A 19,825-nucleotide genomic window follows, 5' to 3' on the forward strand; every position below is an offset into this window, starting at 1 on the left:
GTGGAGTGCATTCGAACGCAGTTGTGAACACGGTTGTGAATGCTTGCATCACGTCCAGAGAGTGTAAATGGTGTGTTCGAACGCCGCGTTCGAACATCGCATTCGAACGCGCTGTGAACGCCTGTATCGCATTCGCAAATCCAGAGAAAAGCGAACTAGGTGCGTTCGAACGCAATCTGGCGCGTTCAAACGCGGTCGACGAATATGTACTATTTTAGGTTAATTTTGAGTTGTTTGGTTAGCCTCTAAAGGATGTGGATGGCAACCATAGAGTCATTATTGATGAATTGGGTTTTTGCCTTGCCTCCGTCTTCTTCGCTCTCATTCTCTCGATCCCCGGCGATGTCGCTTCTAACCTCCCTTAACCAGCCAATCATCCTATTCCCTTAGGGGTGACCCTCTCCTTCCCCTTCTTCCAATCTATCCAACACTTGCCCTAATCCCTTCCATCAACCATAACCCTTCCACCACCACTTTTCATCGGTGCCACTCCATTAACGTCGGTCTATCACCAACCACCATCATCTAGGATCTCGTGCCTCCATCCACGGATCCTGATGAGACTACCCTGATGTTTGTCAACTAATTGAATGATATCTCGAGATCCCCACATCCAAATTGCTAAAAACTTAATTTGTTGGAAAATTCTTTTCTGGGGCTACAACATACCAAAACTTTACATCGATCTGATGACGGTATCTTTTGAGATTTATTTACAAATTTCTGTGCCAGAATAAGTCCAGATCTGAGAATTGGAAGAGATTGAACTTTAGCCAAAAGGGGAGATCATGTCAAGCTGGTATTAAAGCCACCGTTCCTCGGACATGCGCTTCCTATGATGACAACCAGAGCCAGGGCTGCACGGTGAGATGATGAAGAAGAGATTCTCCCAATAGAGGAGGGTGAAACGGTTATGGGTTCTTCACCCGTAGAACCGCCCGATCTAATCGAAATACGGATGAACCTAGTGTTTAAGCCATGTTGGGGTCTCTTTCCGAATAAATGGCCATCAACAACCATATGGTGATTGAGATGATGTAGGAATTACGGGTGACAAGGGAAACCATGGTGAACAGGAACGCACCATCGACCCCACGACGCGAGTCCACTTCCATGAATCCACCACCACTGGTTCAGAATTTGCAACCACAAGAGCCGCTGCTGCCACCACCCTATGGGCGGAGGCAAGCCAGGATGGTTACACCAGACACAGTTGCAGGTGAACCCATCTGACGAGCGAACCAATGTGGAGATCACCTTGGAGATCAAGATCCGTGGGCAGGGCAATACGACCTAGAACCACGGCGTGTTAATCAAAACCGAAGGAGGGATCATCAACCCTTCATGGTGCATCCTCCTCCGGTTAGATAAGGACTTAGACATGATCCGGAATGAGACAATGACATCTGTGGATAAATCGTGTGTCTCGAATTCCCCAAGTTCAAAGGTGGCGATCCGATCGACTAGTTGTATAGGGCGGAGCAATTCTTCACATACTAAGGTACGGCAGAAGAATACAAGGTGACGCTTGCGAGAATCCACCTTGAAGATGCGGCACTTCATTGGTTTCGAGCAACCAATGCCATTGAGGCTATCGAAACTTGGGCTGACTTTTACGCCGATATCACATGACGATTTGGAGCGTCGGGGTATGAAGACTTTGATGCTCTCCTCTCAAAAACGGTGCAAAATACCACGGTTGGGGCATACCAAGAAGAATTTGAGAGGATAAGTAGCAGATGTCATCCCCCATGGACGGATCAGCAACTTCACAGCACCTTCATCTCTGGGCTGTGGGGAGACATACAAGCTGACATGAGGGCATTAAGGCCTAGAACCATAAATGAGGCTTTTGAAGATGCGGTGCTCATGGAAGACAAACACAGGGCCATGAAGTTACACCTGAAATAGAATTGGACATGCCAAGGAAGTCGCAATCAAGCTCAACCAACCATAGCGACAGAAAATATTACCGGAGTACCAAGAATCACTACTGCAATGGTGCCTCCTCGAGCACCCATAAAGCCATCCCAAGATGTGAAGTACGCACCTAGAGGTCCGGGATGAGCACACACACCTGCTCAAGTGGAGGAACGAAGAGCGAAAGGCCTATGCTTCCGTTGTGATGAAAAGTTTGTACACGGGCATCGCTGCACTAAACCAATGGGATCGATAATGCTAATAGATGGATTGGAGGATGTGGAGGATGGGTTTGTAGCTGAAAATGAAGGTGTGGCTAGACATCAAGGACAAGTAGCTGAGGAGCAACCCGTGGAGGACATGATAACCGAAATCTCCCTCCATGCCTATTCGGGGACAACTGTGCCAAAGACTTTACGGGTGAACGGTGTAGTCAAGAAAACCACAGTGAGAATCTTGATCGACATCGGGTCCACCCACAACTTCATTGATAAGAGGCTCCTTTGGAAGATTGGGCTTGAGTCAAACCCACAAAAGGGTTCGATGTGACGATTGGAGATGGCACCACATTGCGAGCGGATTCTATTTGTGGAGGTGTGGAATTGAAGATGCAAGGCCAAACTTTCACATTGGATCTTTATCCGTTGGCTTTGCGAGGTGCCGACATTGTTTTGGGGACCTAATGGCTTCAAAACTTGGGGCCCATAATATTTGATTTCCCAAACCTCACACTGACATTTCGAAGGAATGGTCGAAGTGTGCTGCTGGATGGAAATGAATCGCGGCAAGCGCCGACATTGCAACCACTTGTGGGCCTTCCTTTTGTAAGGGACCGAGCTTTACTATTGCAAATGGCTGTTGCTGAAACAGAACATCCACCACCAAAGGAAATAGCCGTTGACATGCAAGAGCTGCTGCAGGAATTCAAGGATCTCTTGGAGGAACCCCGAGGACTACCGCCGACCCGTCGGCACGACCATCGCATCCAGATCATTCCAAGAGCTGAACCAGCATATGTCCGGCCCTATCGGTACCCGCATGTCTAGAAGGAAGAGATCAGTAAATTGGTGATGGAAATGCTCGAGCAAGGGATTATTCAACCGAGTAGAAGTGCCTACCGAGCCTTGAATGTGATTACCATCAAAGACCAGTATCCAATACCAGTGATCGAGGAGTTGCTGGATGAACTCACAAGGTTGGCTTAATTCAGTAAACTTTGAAAAAATAAATCCCTAGACACATGTATGTATCTAAACACTAGGCAATGATATCGCTCGTTCGCTTAAGTAAAAGTCCGAAGAAATATTAAGAACGAAAGCAGAGATGAACGCCAAGATTTTAACGTGGAAAAACCCAAAACGGGAAAAAACCACGGATCCAAACTCGGATCAAAACCAATCACTATAATAGTAGCAGTTACAAAACTGACTCACAAAACACCCCGTTGATCCAAACAACTTTGTTTCTCTCAGTCTTGATCGCTAGAACCCACGATTCACTGCTTCTTGTGATTGAAGTCCAATCTCAGTAGCCCTCGAGATTGATCTTTCGTCTAGATCACCCTTAAGACAAAAGATTAAATTCTTGTAGATGAGTGGAACATTGTAAGTTGAAGAATCGATGTAGCCTCAAGAAGTCTCCTTCAATAATATTTCTTCAACTCACCTTCAGATAGGGTTTCACAATCCTTATATATGATCTTCAAGGTAGAGACAAATCCGAGTCTTATCCGTACTCATGAATTTCAAGATAGAGCCAACTCTGAGTCTTATCCGTACTCATGATTTTCAAGATAGAGCCAAATCTGAATCTTATCCGTACTCATGAAAGTCCAATATTTTAAAACTTTGTTGGTGCGTTCGAACGGGCTCGAGTGCGTTCGAACGCGACAGTTTGAATTTTTCAAGTTGTGTTTGAACGCGTTTGTGAACGCAGCTCTCTATCTGTGTGAACGCAGTGCCCGCGTTCGAACGCGTTTGTGAATGCGGCTCTCTGTCTGTGTGAACACAGATTTCACGTTCGAACTCGTTTGTGAACGCACCGCGTTCGAACTCGTTTGTGAACGCACCGCGTTCGAACGCGTTTGTGAACGCGGTGTGAACTCAACAGCTTTTCTCCAATAACCTTGCAATTCTTCAGATCAGAGATATTCTAGACTTGTGTAAAGCTCATATACATGTAAAAAATACACTTAGAATATTTTACACACAATTGCCAACAAATAAAAACCTAACAATCTCCCCCTTTGGCAATTTGTGACAAAACACCTAGATTACAAGATATTACAATGACTTCAAACTGAGCAATCAACAAGTCTAGAATATTTTGCACATCAATCCCTGCAAGGAAACATATACCAATCCAAGATCAAGTGAAAATAACTTGAAATGAATAAACAATTCAAACACAAGTTATCAATGGAGCATAAATTCAAAAAGTACTTAAGCAGACAAAGTTCACAGTTACTTCAAGCAAAGTTCAAAAGTACTTAAGACTCTCATAAACTCCCCTATGCTCATACTCCCCCTACACACCTAGACACCTAGACACTAACCTAGACACTAAGACACTCTCCCCCTTTTTGACACAAATGCCAAAGACTACGAACTCGGAGGGAACTGACGATGAAGTATGGTTTTTAGAAACCATAAAGACCCTAAATGAAACCCATCTTTCACATGAAAACGCTAAGATATCACGTTCAATTGCACAAGAAACATCAAGATATTAACTTTAACGTGATCAAAACTCGAAACCGCACGAAATCAATCAAGATCAAGAGACTTAATTGAATAAAAAATAAGAAAATTGATGAATGATCATACCTCGCAAAAAGTGAAGAAAATCTCAAAGATTCGGCCGAAAGATGCTAGATCCGGAGGAGAACTACCCTCTAAAAGAGTTTGAAGTAAAAAATTTGATGAAAAAGATGAAGATCTTGAAGATTTGGGAGGGAGAAAATGAAGGTTTTTTTATTTTTTATTTTTTTTAATTTTATTTTAAACTAAAACAAATCAAAAATCTTTTTGGAGATGCACTTCTAGAATTTCAAAATATATTCAAGACATAGAATATGATAATCAAATGAAATAAGTCATACACAGATCAATCAAATCATCAAAAGCATATTATAATCAATTCGAATGCATCACTCAAAATTAAATTAATCTTGATTGATCATAACGATATGCATATGCAAGATGAGCATAGAAAACATGAACCAATCTTCTTAAACAAACTTTACTATATAAACAATGATGCAACACAGTAGTCAAACCGACTTAGTATAAAAATTTTGTATTTTTCGACTTATTCTCCATAACACAACAGGAATTTTTCCTGTATTTTTTTTTTACTAAAACATATATGTGCAATGATGGCTTTCACACATGAGTAGGTAGCCCTTTTCTTGTAGTACAAATCAAACAATGTGCAAGAAGAAATTCATATATATCATTTTTTTTTAAATTTGTAAATAATGTACTGAGTCAAACTGGACTCGAAACAAGATGGCTTTCACACTAACTCATTGTAGCCCTTTTCATTGATCTTTTATAAAAATATATTTGATAACTAAGCATGAGGTCAAACTGTGCAAATCAAAGTTAATAGAGAGCTATTTAAAAAAATATTCATGATATCATGCTCACACAAGAATACACATACGTTATGAGGCATTAAAAATTTATTATTATAGAAGTCGAGGGAGTGACAAAATCAAAAATTGAAACAATATACTACAAGATGACAAAATTGACTATAATAACTCATAATCAAAAGAAAAATCATATTTTTATGTCAAGAGTATATTATTGAATCTAAGAGTGCATCAATTTTTTTTATAACAAAAACTCTCGACAAATCTAAAACTGAAACCAAAGAAAATTTCAGAGTAAAATAAAACCTAAAAAAAATGAAACAAAATAATAAGAAACTCGCAAACTAAAACACAAATCAATCCAAAGCACAAATCCCTAAAGAAGTGCGAAGATACTGAAATCTCTGTAAATCAAAAGGTTTTGTAACAAATCACCCAACTGTTTCTCCATCTCAACATGTTCTATTGCTATTGTTTTGTTTTGTTACATTTCAGATTATGGGAAGTTCTAACAATATAGCAATTATTAGATGTTCTAGATCCAAAACATATAACATTACCATCATGATCTAGAATAGTACAATCATTTTTAGAGAATTCTACCTCATAACCTTCATCACAAAATTGAATGATGCTTAATAAATTTGCTTTCAAGCCATTAACATAAAGAACATTTTCGAGACTAGGAATCCCTAGAGTACTTACCTTTCCTTTACCTATTACCTTGGATGAGTTACCATCTCCGAATGTCACAACTCCCCCTTCATGTTTTTCGAGATTAGAAAATAAAGACTTGTCACCCGACATATGTCTTGAACAGCCACTATCTAAATACCACAATTCAGAATTTAAGGCTTTCAAGGCAGTATGCATAACATAACATTTCAAATCAGATTTCTTGATCCATATGGCCTTTGTTTTCATCCCATAAATAAAAGCACTTCTAGGTTTTTGCAAAAATTTGCAATGTGGTCGAATATGACCTAGAATGCCGCAATGATAGCATGTCGGAACAAACCTTTTTCTACTCACCTTATATCGAGGAGAGTGATTAGAGTTTACCTTTGGTACCGTCGAAGATTCACCAGTTTGTATATTCAAGTTCTGTTTAGAAGGGTTCATCCACGATTGCTTTGTAAATGCGGTTGATGGCTTCAGGTATTCTTCCTTTTGTATACCTGCAGAAACAAATACAGTTTTATTATTATTTGAATTACCAGTGTATCCAACACCATACCTGTCTTTTCCAGAGATCTGAGCTTTTAGAATTTCGTCAAGTTTGTTCTTCCCTTTCAGAAATGTAACTTCCTTATGCAATCGCTCTAGTTCAATTTCATCAACCTTCATTTTATTTTTTGCATTGTCAAGTTGTTCAGAAAGGTCTTTGATACGTTTAAGCTCCAATTTGTACATCTCTTCAAATTGAATTCTTTCTGGTTCGATTATCTTGAGTCGTTGAAGTAGTCTAAGATTGCTTTTCTTGAGTTTAAACGACTCTAGGTATAAGTCATTATATGCCTTTTGGATTTCAGATTCATCTTCCTCAGCAGGTAACATATCCTGATCATCTGTACTATCAGTATCAACAATAGAGTCAGTATAAAGTAGAGAAGAGGTAAAAGCTACAAAGTTTTCTTCGTCCTTTTCAGAATCATCAATAGATTCATCTGAGTCATCCCAAGTAACTTTCATAGCTTTGCCCTTCCTCTTAAGACGATTAGGGCATTCTTGTGCGATGTGTCCAAAACTAGAACATTCAAAACATTGAACTTTATTCTTAAAATTCTTATTTTTCTGTTTGACATTGTTGTTGGTACCACCTGTATTTGAACTCACAGTATTCTTCCTTTTTACAAAGGCTTTGTTTTTCTCAAGTTTTTCAGCATTTAACTTGTTTGGCTTCCAAAGAATTTATTGAACTTTTTGACAAACATGGTCAACATCTCAACATCTAAATCACCTTCATCATCCGACTCCTCTAAATTTTGTTCAACTGTAGATAGGGCCATCCCTTTGGACTTCCTTGGTTTTGAAAGACTGGACTCAAATGTTTGTAGATTTCCTACCAATTGTTCAACTTTCATTGAATCGATATCCTTACTTTCCTCAATAGCTGTAACTTTTGCCTGAAACCTTTCTGGAAGGGACCTAAGGATCTTACGGACAATTCTGTTTTTAGAAAGTTTCTCTCCTAGGTTGAAACTAGAGTTGACTATATCACTCAGCTTTGCATAGAACTCATCAAATGTCTCATTCTCCTCCATACGTAGGGTTTCAAAATTAGTAGTCAACCTCTGAAGTTTCGAAAGTTTTACAGCCATAGTACCTTCATGAGTTGTTTCTAAGATCATCCAGGCTTGTTTTGCTATTTCACAAGTAGATATTCTTCTAAATTCTTCCGAGGAAACACAACTAAAAATTGTATTTATTGCTTTGCTATTCTAGCCAACTTTTTCATAATATGTTTTATCCCATGACTCAATCGGTTTCTCAACTAACTCATCATTCACCATGTACATTGGTGGACTCCAACCGTTCATAATGGCCATCCAAACTCTCTCATCTATAGACTTCAAATAAGCTCTCATCCTAGCTTTCCAATATCCATAATTTGATCCATCTAGAATAGGAGGTCTAATAGATGATTGTCCATCTCTATGAAAATCCATGCCTATCTGATCTCTCTCAAAGAGTGAGAGAACCTGCTCTGATACCAATTGAAAAAATAAATCCCTAGACACACGTATGTATCTAAACACTAGGCAATGATATCGCTCGTTCGCTTAAGTAAAAGTCCGAAGAAATATTAAGAACGAAAGCAGAGATGAACACCAAGATTTTAACGTGGAAAAACCCAAAACGGGAAAAAACCACGGATCCAAACTCGGATCAAAACCAATCACTATAATAGTAGAAGTTACAAGACTGACTCACAAAACACCCCGTCGATCCAAACGACTTTGTTTCTCTCAGTCTTGATCGCTAGAACCCACGATTCACTGCTTCTTGTGATTGAAGTCCAATCTCAGTAGCCATCGAGATTGATCTTTCGTCTAGATCACCCTTAAGACGAAAGATTAAATTCTTGTAGATGAGTGGAACATTGTTAGTTGAAGAATCGATGTAGCCTCAAGAAGTCTCCTTCAATAATATTTCTTCAACTCACCTTCAGATAGGGTTTCACAATCCTTATATATGATCTTCAAGGTAGAGACAAATCCGAGTCTTATCCGTACTCATGAATTTCAAGATAGAGCCAACTCCGAGTCTTATCCGTACTCATGATTTTCAAGATAGAGCCAAATCTGAATCTTATCCGTACTTATGAAAGTCCAATATTTTTAAACTTTGTTGGTGCGTTCGAACGGGCTCGAGTGCGTTCGAACGCGACAGCTTGAATTCTTCAGGTTGCGTTCGAACGCGTTTGTGAACGCAACTCTCTATCTGTGTGAATGCAATGCCCGCGTTCGAACGCGTTTGTGAACGCGGCTCTCTGTCTGTGTGAACGCAGATTTCGCGTTCGAACTCGTTTGTGAACGCACCGCGTTCGAACTCGTTTGTGAACGCACCGCGTTCGAACGCGTTTGTGAACGCGGTGTGAACTCAACAGCTTTTCTCCAATAACCTTGCAATTCTTCAGACCAGAGATATTCTAGACTTGTGTAAAGCTCATATACATGTAAAAAATACACTTAGAATATTTTGCACACAATTGCCAACAAATAAAAACCTAACAAACTTGACTTAAGAGCAGGGTACCATCAAATTCGCGTCGACCCGGAAGATGTGCACAAAATGGCATTTCGAACTCACGATGGCCACTATGAGTTCTGAGTCATGCCGTTTGGGCTCACCAATGCACCGGACACCTTCCAAGGGCTGATGAATGACCTTTTCCGCTTGCTCTTGCATCGGTACGTGCTCGTCTTCTTTGACGATATTCTAGTGTATAGCAGGAATTGGAGCGAGCACTTGTAGCATGTGCGTGAGATGTTAAATATCTTGCGACAAAACCAATTAAAAGTCAAGATGAGCAAGTGTCTTTGGGGAGAGCCATGAGTGGAGTACTTGGGACATATAATCTCAGTAAGAGGAGTGGAAGCCGATCCAAGCAAGATCAAGAATATGGTGGACTAGCCGATTCCTACTAATCAGCGGGAATTGAGGGGATTCCTTGTGTTGACGGGGTACTACCGGCGATTCGTTGCCAACTATGACAAAATTGTTGCCCTGTTGATCTCCTTACTTAGAAAATGTGGGTTTCAATGGACGGGCAAGGCGACGGAGGCCTTCGAAGCCTTGAAGACAACTATGTTTGCCGCTCTGGTTCTAGCACTATCGGATTTCAGCAAGCCCTTTGTGGTGGAATGCGACGCTTCGGGTGAGGGCATTGGAGCAGTTCTAATGCAAGAGGATAGACCCGTGGTATATATCTTTGTTTCTTATTTTAATGTTTAATTTCTAAGAAAATAAGTTTTCTGTAAGTCGCGTTCGAACGCTCGAACATGGGTGGAGTGCATTCGAACGCGGTTGTGAACGCCTGCATCACGTCTAGAGAGAGTGAATGGTGCGTTCAAACCCACTGTGAACGCCTGCATTGCGTTCGCAAATCCAGAAATGTCGGAAACAGGTGCATTCGGATGCGTGTTCGAAGTCCTAAGTGGCCACTAGAAAACATTAAGGCCAGCACAACTAACTAAGACAGAAGAAATAAAATAAAGACACTAAGAAAAGTGTGCTAGAAGTAAATGACAATTAAACTTTATTAAATAGCGAGCATGCGTAGCCACAAAATCCCATCACCATCATGAAACCTCGCACCAACCGAATTGCCCGTCCCTTGCCACTAACATGGAAAGCACTAGGGCAGAGCATCAGCTCCACCTAGGCCTCGAGCCAAGTCACTAGAGAGAGGCTACCCAAGAGGTAAAATTGAGGAGATGGTGTCATTGTGCCACTGCACCTCACAAAGAAATAGTAAGACAAACTTACTAATGGTCAAATAAGGAGCATTGTAGAGAGGGGAGAGAAGACAAGGCAAAGTAAAATCTACTATCGGCACAAGAGAAGAGGGGAAAATAGAGAAAAAGGACACAATAGTAGGGAAGAAATATCCGAACATGGAAGAGACAACCCTACCTTCCCTAGATGGGGAGGCTAGGGGAGGGGAAGGGAGGAAGGCTGGTGATAGAACTAACTAGGACGCGATGGCATAAGAGAAAGGGGAAGTGGGTGAAACCCTAGCGTGAAATAGCATCGTTGTGATGAAGGAGTACCGTCATGGTAAAGGAGAAAGCCGCTAAAAGGAGAACCCATCAAGGGAGAGGACTTACTAGATAAATAAAAGAAAGTTAGAGAGGGAGAGAGAGAGACAAAGAGACAGAGGACGATAAATTCAATTTAATTTATAAGTATGCCTAAGATGCAAGTCATAAGGCTTTATCTATGGAGAATAAAATAAAAAAGTCCTAAACCGAATAAAAAATAAATAATTAAATATATTGAAACTATTCACCAACTCTCTCGTGGGTCGTAACTCCATACAACCGACTTCGTCAATCTCCTCGACGATGATCGGTGCCTGACCAAGGACCACCGAGGTATACATCACCATCAAAGTAGGCATTGTTGCCCATACTGACAGCTAGGAATCCCAAAGCGGTCGTCAGCCATCACCAATTGCCACCTAAGCCATTGATTGAGGGCATTGAAGCTTTGAAAATTATCGAGGATCCGACACCTCGATGGCCCGATCCTTTGGTCATGGCTATCCATCAAGTTTCTTACCGATCTAAATGACAACCTCCTCAGCCCATAAGCAATGTGCCAAAGCCTAAATAGATCAGCCCTTGCGCGAGGCCTAGACTAGACTCGAGCGTACATTGGATTGTGGGTGAGTTAAATCTTAGCCTTGGACTAATTGGTTGAGCACAAATCAATGCGCTACATTGTGTTACACTTGGCCGAGCCATGGCCTCCTCCACAAGTCTTGCACTCTTGGACTCAACTCGGATGTTGGTGGGAATGATTCGGCAAATATGGAAGGTTTGGGAACCACCATAGACACCTTGAGGACAAGATGGCGATAGCGTGGCGGATTGATACGAACCGTACCAGATCGGATCGCATCAAAGAGAGATTAGGCTCAATGGATTGAGTCTAATTATCTTATTTAGTTATTTGGTTTAGTTAGAGTCTTAGCATGTTAGGATTTTATTTAATTAGCTAAATCTAACTATGCGTAGTTTCGGGAAAATATTCATAGAATATTCTACACATATCAAAATAATGTCAAACTAGTTGGATAAGGTAGCCAACCTCTAGATCTACACCTTTGATATTCATGACGGAATCTATCTATGACAAAATGAAAGCTTAATCCGAGAGTTCATCCGAGAAGATAAGGAAGACTGATTTAATTCGTTTGTTAGGCTTTTTTACTTAGTTGTTAATTTGTTAGGATTTGTTAGAGTTAGTTAACTTAGTTGATGAGTCCTTAAGGTGAGCCTCTATATATATGTAGAGGAAACCCTAGTTGGAGTACGATGATTATGATATTCGAATTGGCTTTGGCCTTTATCTCCTCTTCTACTTGTTTTTAGCCATTGACGTCCTCTCCCACCTCCCTTCTTCCACCGCTCAAGTCTTTGGTTGGCCTCTTTTAGTTTCTAACCTCCCTCTTCTATAACAACCTCTCCCCTTTCATACCAAGAACTAAACCTAGTATCCATCTAGTCATTGGAGGGCTATCAAGCTACGATCTAATTGACCTTTGGCCACTATTTGTTCGATATATTGAGATCTAACCGTTCGAATTTCATGATCTTGGATTCGTTGGAAAGCTTTCTCTAAGAGCAACAACATATCCAAAATTCAGTATGATCCATTGGATAGATTGTTCACAGTTTCTCTTGAAAATTACATGCTTCATTGAGTCCAGAATCATTACGGATCGAATTAGGCTTATTCGTAACAATCCATACAACCCAAAATGAATATGAATATGAAGAAAATCTGAATTAAAATATATAGATTGTGACGTCACTTATCTAATCCATCCAATTTTTTAATTTTTGGAGATCATCCAAATATCTCTGTTGATTATTTTCTCAAAACTGTACGGATTAAATAAATTTCTGTAATTCAGGTATTTAGACTAATTTGTATTGGTATTCAAATCTACTTGTGTCAATGAAACCATAGCAGAGAAGAAAACGAGGAAAAGCAAAAGGTGTATCAACAGAGGAGAGATTGGATAGCAGACAATATCATTTGTCTTTTGTTCCTCTACTTTTCCTATAAATATATAGCCTATAACATTGAATCCTACCTAATATACAAAATACTCCCTAATAATCGGATCCGCTCCTTTACTCGTTCGCCGTCTCTCTCAAATGCAAGAGTAAGTTTTGTAATGTGACGAACTCTGATATGATCTTCGTTGCTTTCATTTCCTTGGCTTTCACTGTAAAGCCTGTCTACAAGCTTCTTTGCAGGGTAGTCCAATACCAAATCCTGGAGGGCAGTAAGGTACTGTACCCCTTCAGGAATCATCTCAAACTTTGGGCAGTTGGACAACTTCAGCTCCTTTAGGCTTTCCATTGCTCCCCTTTCAATTTCAACTTGCTTGAGTTGTGGAGCATCCGATATAATTAGTCTGTTGAGTTTTGGGAACGATGTTGCAGGGAAGAACAACTTCTCACCATCATACGCCTCTACAAATGCAAGATAGCATAAACCATGTAATACCTGCAAGTAGGGAATTGGGTCTTCATCAAACCGAGACCATGCGAATACTAACAATCTTAGGTTCTTGAGGGAACCGAAGGATTTTATACATCGAGGCAAAGATTCCTTCTCTAACTTCCCAAAAAGTGAAAACTTTAAAAGCGATGGAGGTAGATGAAGTGTATCCAGTTGCAGTACTTCTAAGCCATCTCTTGCCATAATAACCAAATTTAGCAGCCGGGTCATCTTTCTGACTTCTATGCACAAGTCTGCACAATGATCAGCTCTTACTTTCACAATGCCAAATGTTTTCAACTCAGTCAAAGCTCCCATGTTCTGTACAATCCCAGTACTTGCCTCAATACATTGCAGAGTTTGTAAGCAATTTAAGTCCCAAATTCCCTTGGGTGCCACTACACCTTCAATATTTGTAAAAAATAGATGTCTTAAATTGCGGAGCATTGTTATTTCCTTTGGTAGCCTTTTAATTCTGGTGTCAGCTGCATCCAAGGTCTGTAGGTTTTGCAGCCTGGCAATTGATCTCGGGAGCTCCTTAGTGCCAGTTGAGCTCAAACCAAGAAATCTCAGATTAAATAAGTTGAACACCTCATTAGGCACCCTCTTGATTGGGGTACCATGTAGATCCAAAGCGGATAACAATTTAAATGATTTTAAGACAGTATTCAGAAAATTTAAATTGATGTACTTGTCGAAAACAAGGAATGAGCGGAGTTGAACTCCCTCCTTGTCTAATCTATCGACAAAGTCCGCCGCCTTCTGACAACCGCGAATTGATAAATGCCGTGTTTGACCGCCCAACCAAGTACTTGAACACTCGTAAGCCATGCAGAAGTTTTCCTCCTTGGACTTGTGAAGTGCTAGAACTCGAAAGATGTCATGCATCCGACACGCACGCACTCTTCCAAATTCATTCCTTTCTGCTACTTGCAGTAGGCATCGATGAATGAGTTCTTTGAGGTACTCCTCGGCCACTTCCTCCATCGTTCTACTTTCCCTTTCTTCAACAAATCCTTCTAGGTAATGAGGGAGCTATCCAAAGTCTTAGTATCTTCTTCCTTCTGATCTTATAATCCTGGGGAAATATGCTGCAATATAAGAAGCAATTCCTTAGGTAATGAGGGAGATCATCCAAACTGAGTTTCAGAACACTGTTCACTCTGTCAAGCTTGCTTAGTTGCCACTCAAGATCCTTGTAGACCCTCTCCCATTCCAATTCGTTTTGCTCTCTCAATGACAAGAGGCTAGCTATGGACTATCGTGTCAGACCGGGATCGCATCTTCATAAGTGAGTTTTGGTCCGAGTTCTTCAGATTGCAAGGGACTCAAATCAATCTTAGTTCAGCATATCACCCCGAGACGGATGGCCAAACCGAGGTGGTGAATCGTGGACTAGAGCAATACACAATATCCATGTCTCGGCATTGAAGGCCCAGATTAACCATGTAGTGGGTTCGACCTTACCCGAACCAATGGAGGAAGATGGCTCCACTGAGCCGGTTCGACAAGTGCTGATTGAGTTTTGGCATCCACGGAATCCAAAACAGAGTATCCTGACGTTCGTCCACTAAACGAACGATATTTCGAGATCCCCATCTCCGATTCGCCTGAAACTAGATCCGTTGGAAAGCTCTTTTCCGGGCCTACAACATATCAAAACCACTGCACTTGTCTAAAAATTTCTTAGCAAAATGTTTCAAACCTAAGGGGCAAGTCAAATTCTCATTTTTCCAAAACGCCCTTTTGCAAAAGAGGTCCCATGAATCATGCTCCTGTAGTGGTTTGAGCTCAAGCATGAAATGTTCATTAGCAAGTAAGGCTACATTATAAATCCTTGTCGTCAAAACAATCCTACTACTTTTACCAACCAGAAGTATGTCTTTAATATCAAACCATGCATTAGAATCCCACATATCATCCAAAATGAGTATGTACCTTTTATCTTGTATGTAATTGTGGATTGTTTGAACTAAGCTCATGTAATCCATGGTTTCAAGGTTGGGAAGAGCAGCTTCCTTCGCTTCCTTCTTAGCTTCTTCCTTATGTTCTCTGTTGAACTCCTTTATGATTCTCCTCAGCAAATCATCGGTTCTGTAACTTTGAGATACAGAAACCCATGCGCAAGAGTCAAAATTTGTCTTCACAGTGTTGTAAACTTGAGTTACAAGCGTGGTCTTCCCCAAACCGCCCATGCCCCAAACCGAGATTATCTTGCGTTGCTGCTGCTCATCTTCCAACCATTTGGTCAACAGTTCCTTGTTCTTATCGATCCCAACGAGATCATCCTCCTTGATGAAATGCGCAGACTCTGCACGGTTCAAACCTCCCCGTGCCTGTTGTGGCCGCGCTTCCTTGTCAATTCCTCTTGTATCATATCGTTCCCTTCTCTTCGTGATATTCTGGAGGCTAACATTTAAATCTTGAAGCTTCCCGGCAAGGTTTCGCCACGTTTTGATGTTTCTTGATCTCTTCATGATTTTTGATAGAGCCCCACCACGCCGCACGCCCATATTGTATGTGTACTCATCGATAATATCTTCAATCTGGTATGCGATATTTCTTGTTTGCTTCACGAAACTTGCCATGCTTCCATCGGTGTCTCTGAATCGTTCAGCCTCCCGTAAGAAGGATTGCAGGCTCTCGAGTTCTCCCTTCATCTCCCTCATCTCTCTGAAAAGTCCTCTCATGGCTGATGCTTCGTCTGCTAGAGCTGATTCTGCATAATGGGTTGCATCAGTGGCTAAGGCAATGCCCATCTTCAGGATCAACGCACCTATTACACCCTCCGCCATATCCAAGAAAGTAGTGACGATTTCAGTGCACTCTAGCTGTGAATTGGTTCAATTGTGTTAAATGTTTAGCTCTTTTAAATCTCCTCCTAGTGAAAGTCTATCGTTCTGCCAAGTCCTCGGTCAGTTATTTAGTCTATTATATTGCAAATGGATTCACCTACTCCAATTTTGATGGGTCTATTTGAAGGCAAGTGGGTGAGATACTTGTCTAGTATAATAAGTCGATGTGATGGCATGGAGGTAGGACAAATTGGTCGCCTTTAAAGATAATATCCACAAGCTGCCTTCTTTGAACAATTTCTTTATGTGACAACTGATAAGCTTTGTGGTTGCTATTTGCTATCCATAAGAACATATATTATACACATCATTTTCTAATTATTGCCAGGTTACTGCACAATATAGTAGTGTGTTTGGTACGGTGAAAGTTGACTAGACTTTAGGCGTCTTGCATAAGTTTACCCCCAAATTGTAAAAAATTATAATATATGTAGTTCAATGAAAATTAATATAAAATATTTACATGACTGTTAGAAAAATGTGAAATCATATAGATTGATTTGGTGATGAAGAGAACCACATTTTTGTTACTCAAAAGACAGTCAAATTCAGAGTCTAATTTGATCAAATCAATTCAAGATCTAATTCGTGAAATCTATTAGCATCCAAGATTGATTTGGAAATCTATTTTGTTAGGTTTTTCAATATTGCCAAATATGTACAAAATCTGTTTTTCGGATGATACGATCACTCCTTTAGGCTAAGACTCGATCAATCCCGATTTTTAGATCTAGACAGGATCTAATACGAAACTTTAAAAATAAATCTCGAAAGATTCAGCCGTCGGATCAACGTGAATTATTAATCCTAAAATAGTAGATTTTTGTCAACCGCATTCGAACGCACCCGATTACATTCGAACGCACATTTTACATTCTCTATATGTGCGAACGTGATGTAGGCGTTTACAAACACGTTCGAATGTGGCATTTGAATGCACATTTTGCACTCTCTCTATTTGCAAACCTGATATAGGCATTCGCAAGCGCATTTGAATGCACTCCACCTGTGTTTGAATGTGACATATAGAAAACTTACTTTTCTATGAAATAAATAATAAAATAAGAATAAAAGATACCCCTAAAGTGTATCCATGCTCGAGACGACATCGATGAAATCTGAATTGTATCAATGGATTGCAAAATAGTAGTCGATGCTTTTTCCTCTAATTCACCTAATGATATTCAATGGGTTATTAGGTCTTGGATTGGAGAGTGTCGTAGCTTGCATGCTACTCTGCCTTCTACCACTATTTTGCATACTAGTAGGACTAATAATGCTTATGCTCATAACCTTGCTTGTTTGGCTTTATCCACCCAATCCTCTTTTATCTGATTTGGGTGCATTATGTAATTTTTCTTGATGAAATGAACTTTGACTACGATCTTTCTCTCAAAAAAAAGAATGTACAAAATATTCTAAATATATTTATTTATGTAAATGAGCATATACACATGTGTTGTTAAGATATGCTTTGAAGATTTTTAAATTTTAAAGCAAATAAGTCTTATCGTTTGAAGGATATTCGAATGCACCATGGTAGGCATTTGAAGTTGAGCCACAATTTTAGTCGTTCAAATGCACCCTAGAATTGATGGGGTATTTTTAAGTTAATTTTATTAACCGTTATAATTTATTAATATTGGTTTGATCCAAGTTTGTTTCTATAGTATTTTACCCGTTTGAGATTATTTTATGTAAAAATATTTGTGTTCATTTTTGCTTAATATTCTGAAAAAACCCCTAGACACTAGGCAATGATATCACTCGTTCGCTTAAGTAAAAGTCTGAAGAAATATTAAGAACGAAAGCAGAGATGAATGCCAAGATTTTAACGTAGAAAAACCCAAAACGGGAAAAAAAACCACGGATCCAAACTCAGATCAAAACCAATCACTATGATAGTAGTAGTTACAAGATTGACTCACAAAACAACCCGTCGATCCAAACGACTTTGTTCCTCTCAGTCTTGATCGCTAGAACCCACGATTCACTACTTCTCGTGATTGAAGTCCAATCTTAGTAGCCCTCGAGATTGATCTTTCATATAGATAGCCCTTAAAACGAAAGATTAAATTCTTGTAGATGAGTGGAACTTTGTTCGTTGAAGAACCGATGTAGCCTCAAGAAGTCTCCTTCAATAATCTTCTTCAACTACCCTAGAGTTAGGATTTCACAATCCTTATATATGATCTTCAAGATAGAGCCAAATCCGAGTCTTATCCATACTCACAAAAATCCAATAAATTGCAAACTTCATAGGTGCGTTCGAACGCGGCCCGGGTGCGTTCGAACGGCCTGACTTAATCTCAGGTGCGTTCGAACGGGCCCAAGTGCGTTCGAACGCGACAGTTTAAATTCTTCAGGTTGCATTCGAACGCGTTTGTGAACGCTGCTCTCGGTCTGTGTGAACGTAGTACCCGCATTCGAACGCGTTTGTGAACGTTGCTCTCGGTTTGTGTGAACGTAGTACCCGCGTTCGAACGTGTTTGTGAATGCGGCTCTCTGTCTGTGTGAACGCAGTACCTGCGTTCAAACGCGTTTATGAACGCGGTGTGAACTCAACAGCTTTTCTCCACTAATCTTGCAATTCTTCAAACCAGAGATATTCTAGACTTGTGTAAAGCTCATATATATGAAAAAATACACTTAGAATATTTTGCACACAATTGCCAACAAATAAAAACCTAACAATCTCCCCCTTTGGCAATTTGTGATAAAACACCTAGGTTACAAGATATTACAAAGACTTCAAACTGAGCAATCAACAAGTCTAAAATATTTTGCACATCAATCCCTGCAAAGAAACATATACCAATCCAAGATTAAGTGAAAATAACTTAAAATGAATAAACAATCCAAACACAAGTTATGAATGGAGCATAAGTTTAAAAATATTTAGTAGACAAAGTTCACAATTAATCCAAGCAAAGTTATAAGCAAGACTTTAAAGACTTCAATAAACTCTAATAAGCTCCCCCTATTCCCATACTCCCCCTAGACACCTAGACACCTAGACACTCTCCCCCTTTTTGACACAAATGCCAAAAACTAGGAATTCGGAGGAAACTGACGATGAAGAATCGTCAACACAGAATCAAGTATAGTTCCCTGACTGGCTTGCTCAATACGTAAATCATTCACCACCGAATGGAGATCCTGCACTTGAGTACTAAGCTGATCGAAATGGTCAGAGTACTATGGTAACTCCCCCTCAGTGTGAGATGAGTCATCGTCAGAGCTATCATCAGAACTGTCGAGGTGCGATGAACGACCAGCGGCGGAAGAGGACGGCTTGAGAGGAGACGACTGGTCGTGAGCTTGACTCCACTTAAGAGTAATCCGATCCAACGGTTTTTGCGAAGTAAGGGAAGGTTCCGAAACATCCACACGCATCCCACTCTGAGTGCACAAATTTGTAATAAAGATGCCAAACAGTAACCCCTCACAAGGTGCTTCTTTCTGTGCAGCTGTAAGAATCGAATCATAAATCACGGGCAGCCAAATCAATAGAGACTCTAGATAACATCGCATGAAGAAGGAATGCACGATCCAGACTAATACTGGAATGTCGAGTCTTCGGGGTGACATTGTACAGACAAAAAAGGTGAAGCATGCGAGCCACCGATGTTAGCTTCGCATGCGGCATCATGTTGCCCTTCCAACGTTCCCCTTTGATCAGTACAGTACTGGCATATTCATTGACATT

General features: G+C 40.3%; 1 pseudogene; it reads right to left on the bottom strand.

Moving 5' to 3' along the window:
- Window positions 1-12,722: 12,722 nt before the first annotated feature.
- On the bottom strand, window positions 12,723-16,419 carry LOC140760773 (disease resistance protein RPM1-like; annotated as a pseudogene).
- Window positions 16,420-19,825: the final 3,406 nt, after the last annotated feature.

The sequence above is a fragment of the Typha angustifolia genome, chromosome 6 (genome assembly GCF_048772165.1).
Source record: "Typha angustifolia cultivar Huaian chromosome 6, ASM4877216v1, whole genome shotgun sequence".
Classification (NCBI taxonomy): domain Eukaryota; kingdom Viridiplantae; phylum Streptophyta; class Magnoliopsida; order Poales; family Typhaceae; genus Typha; species Typha angustifolia.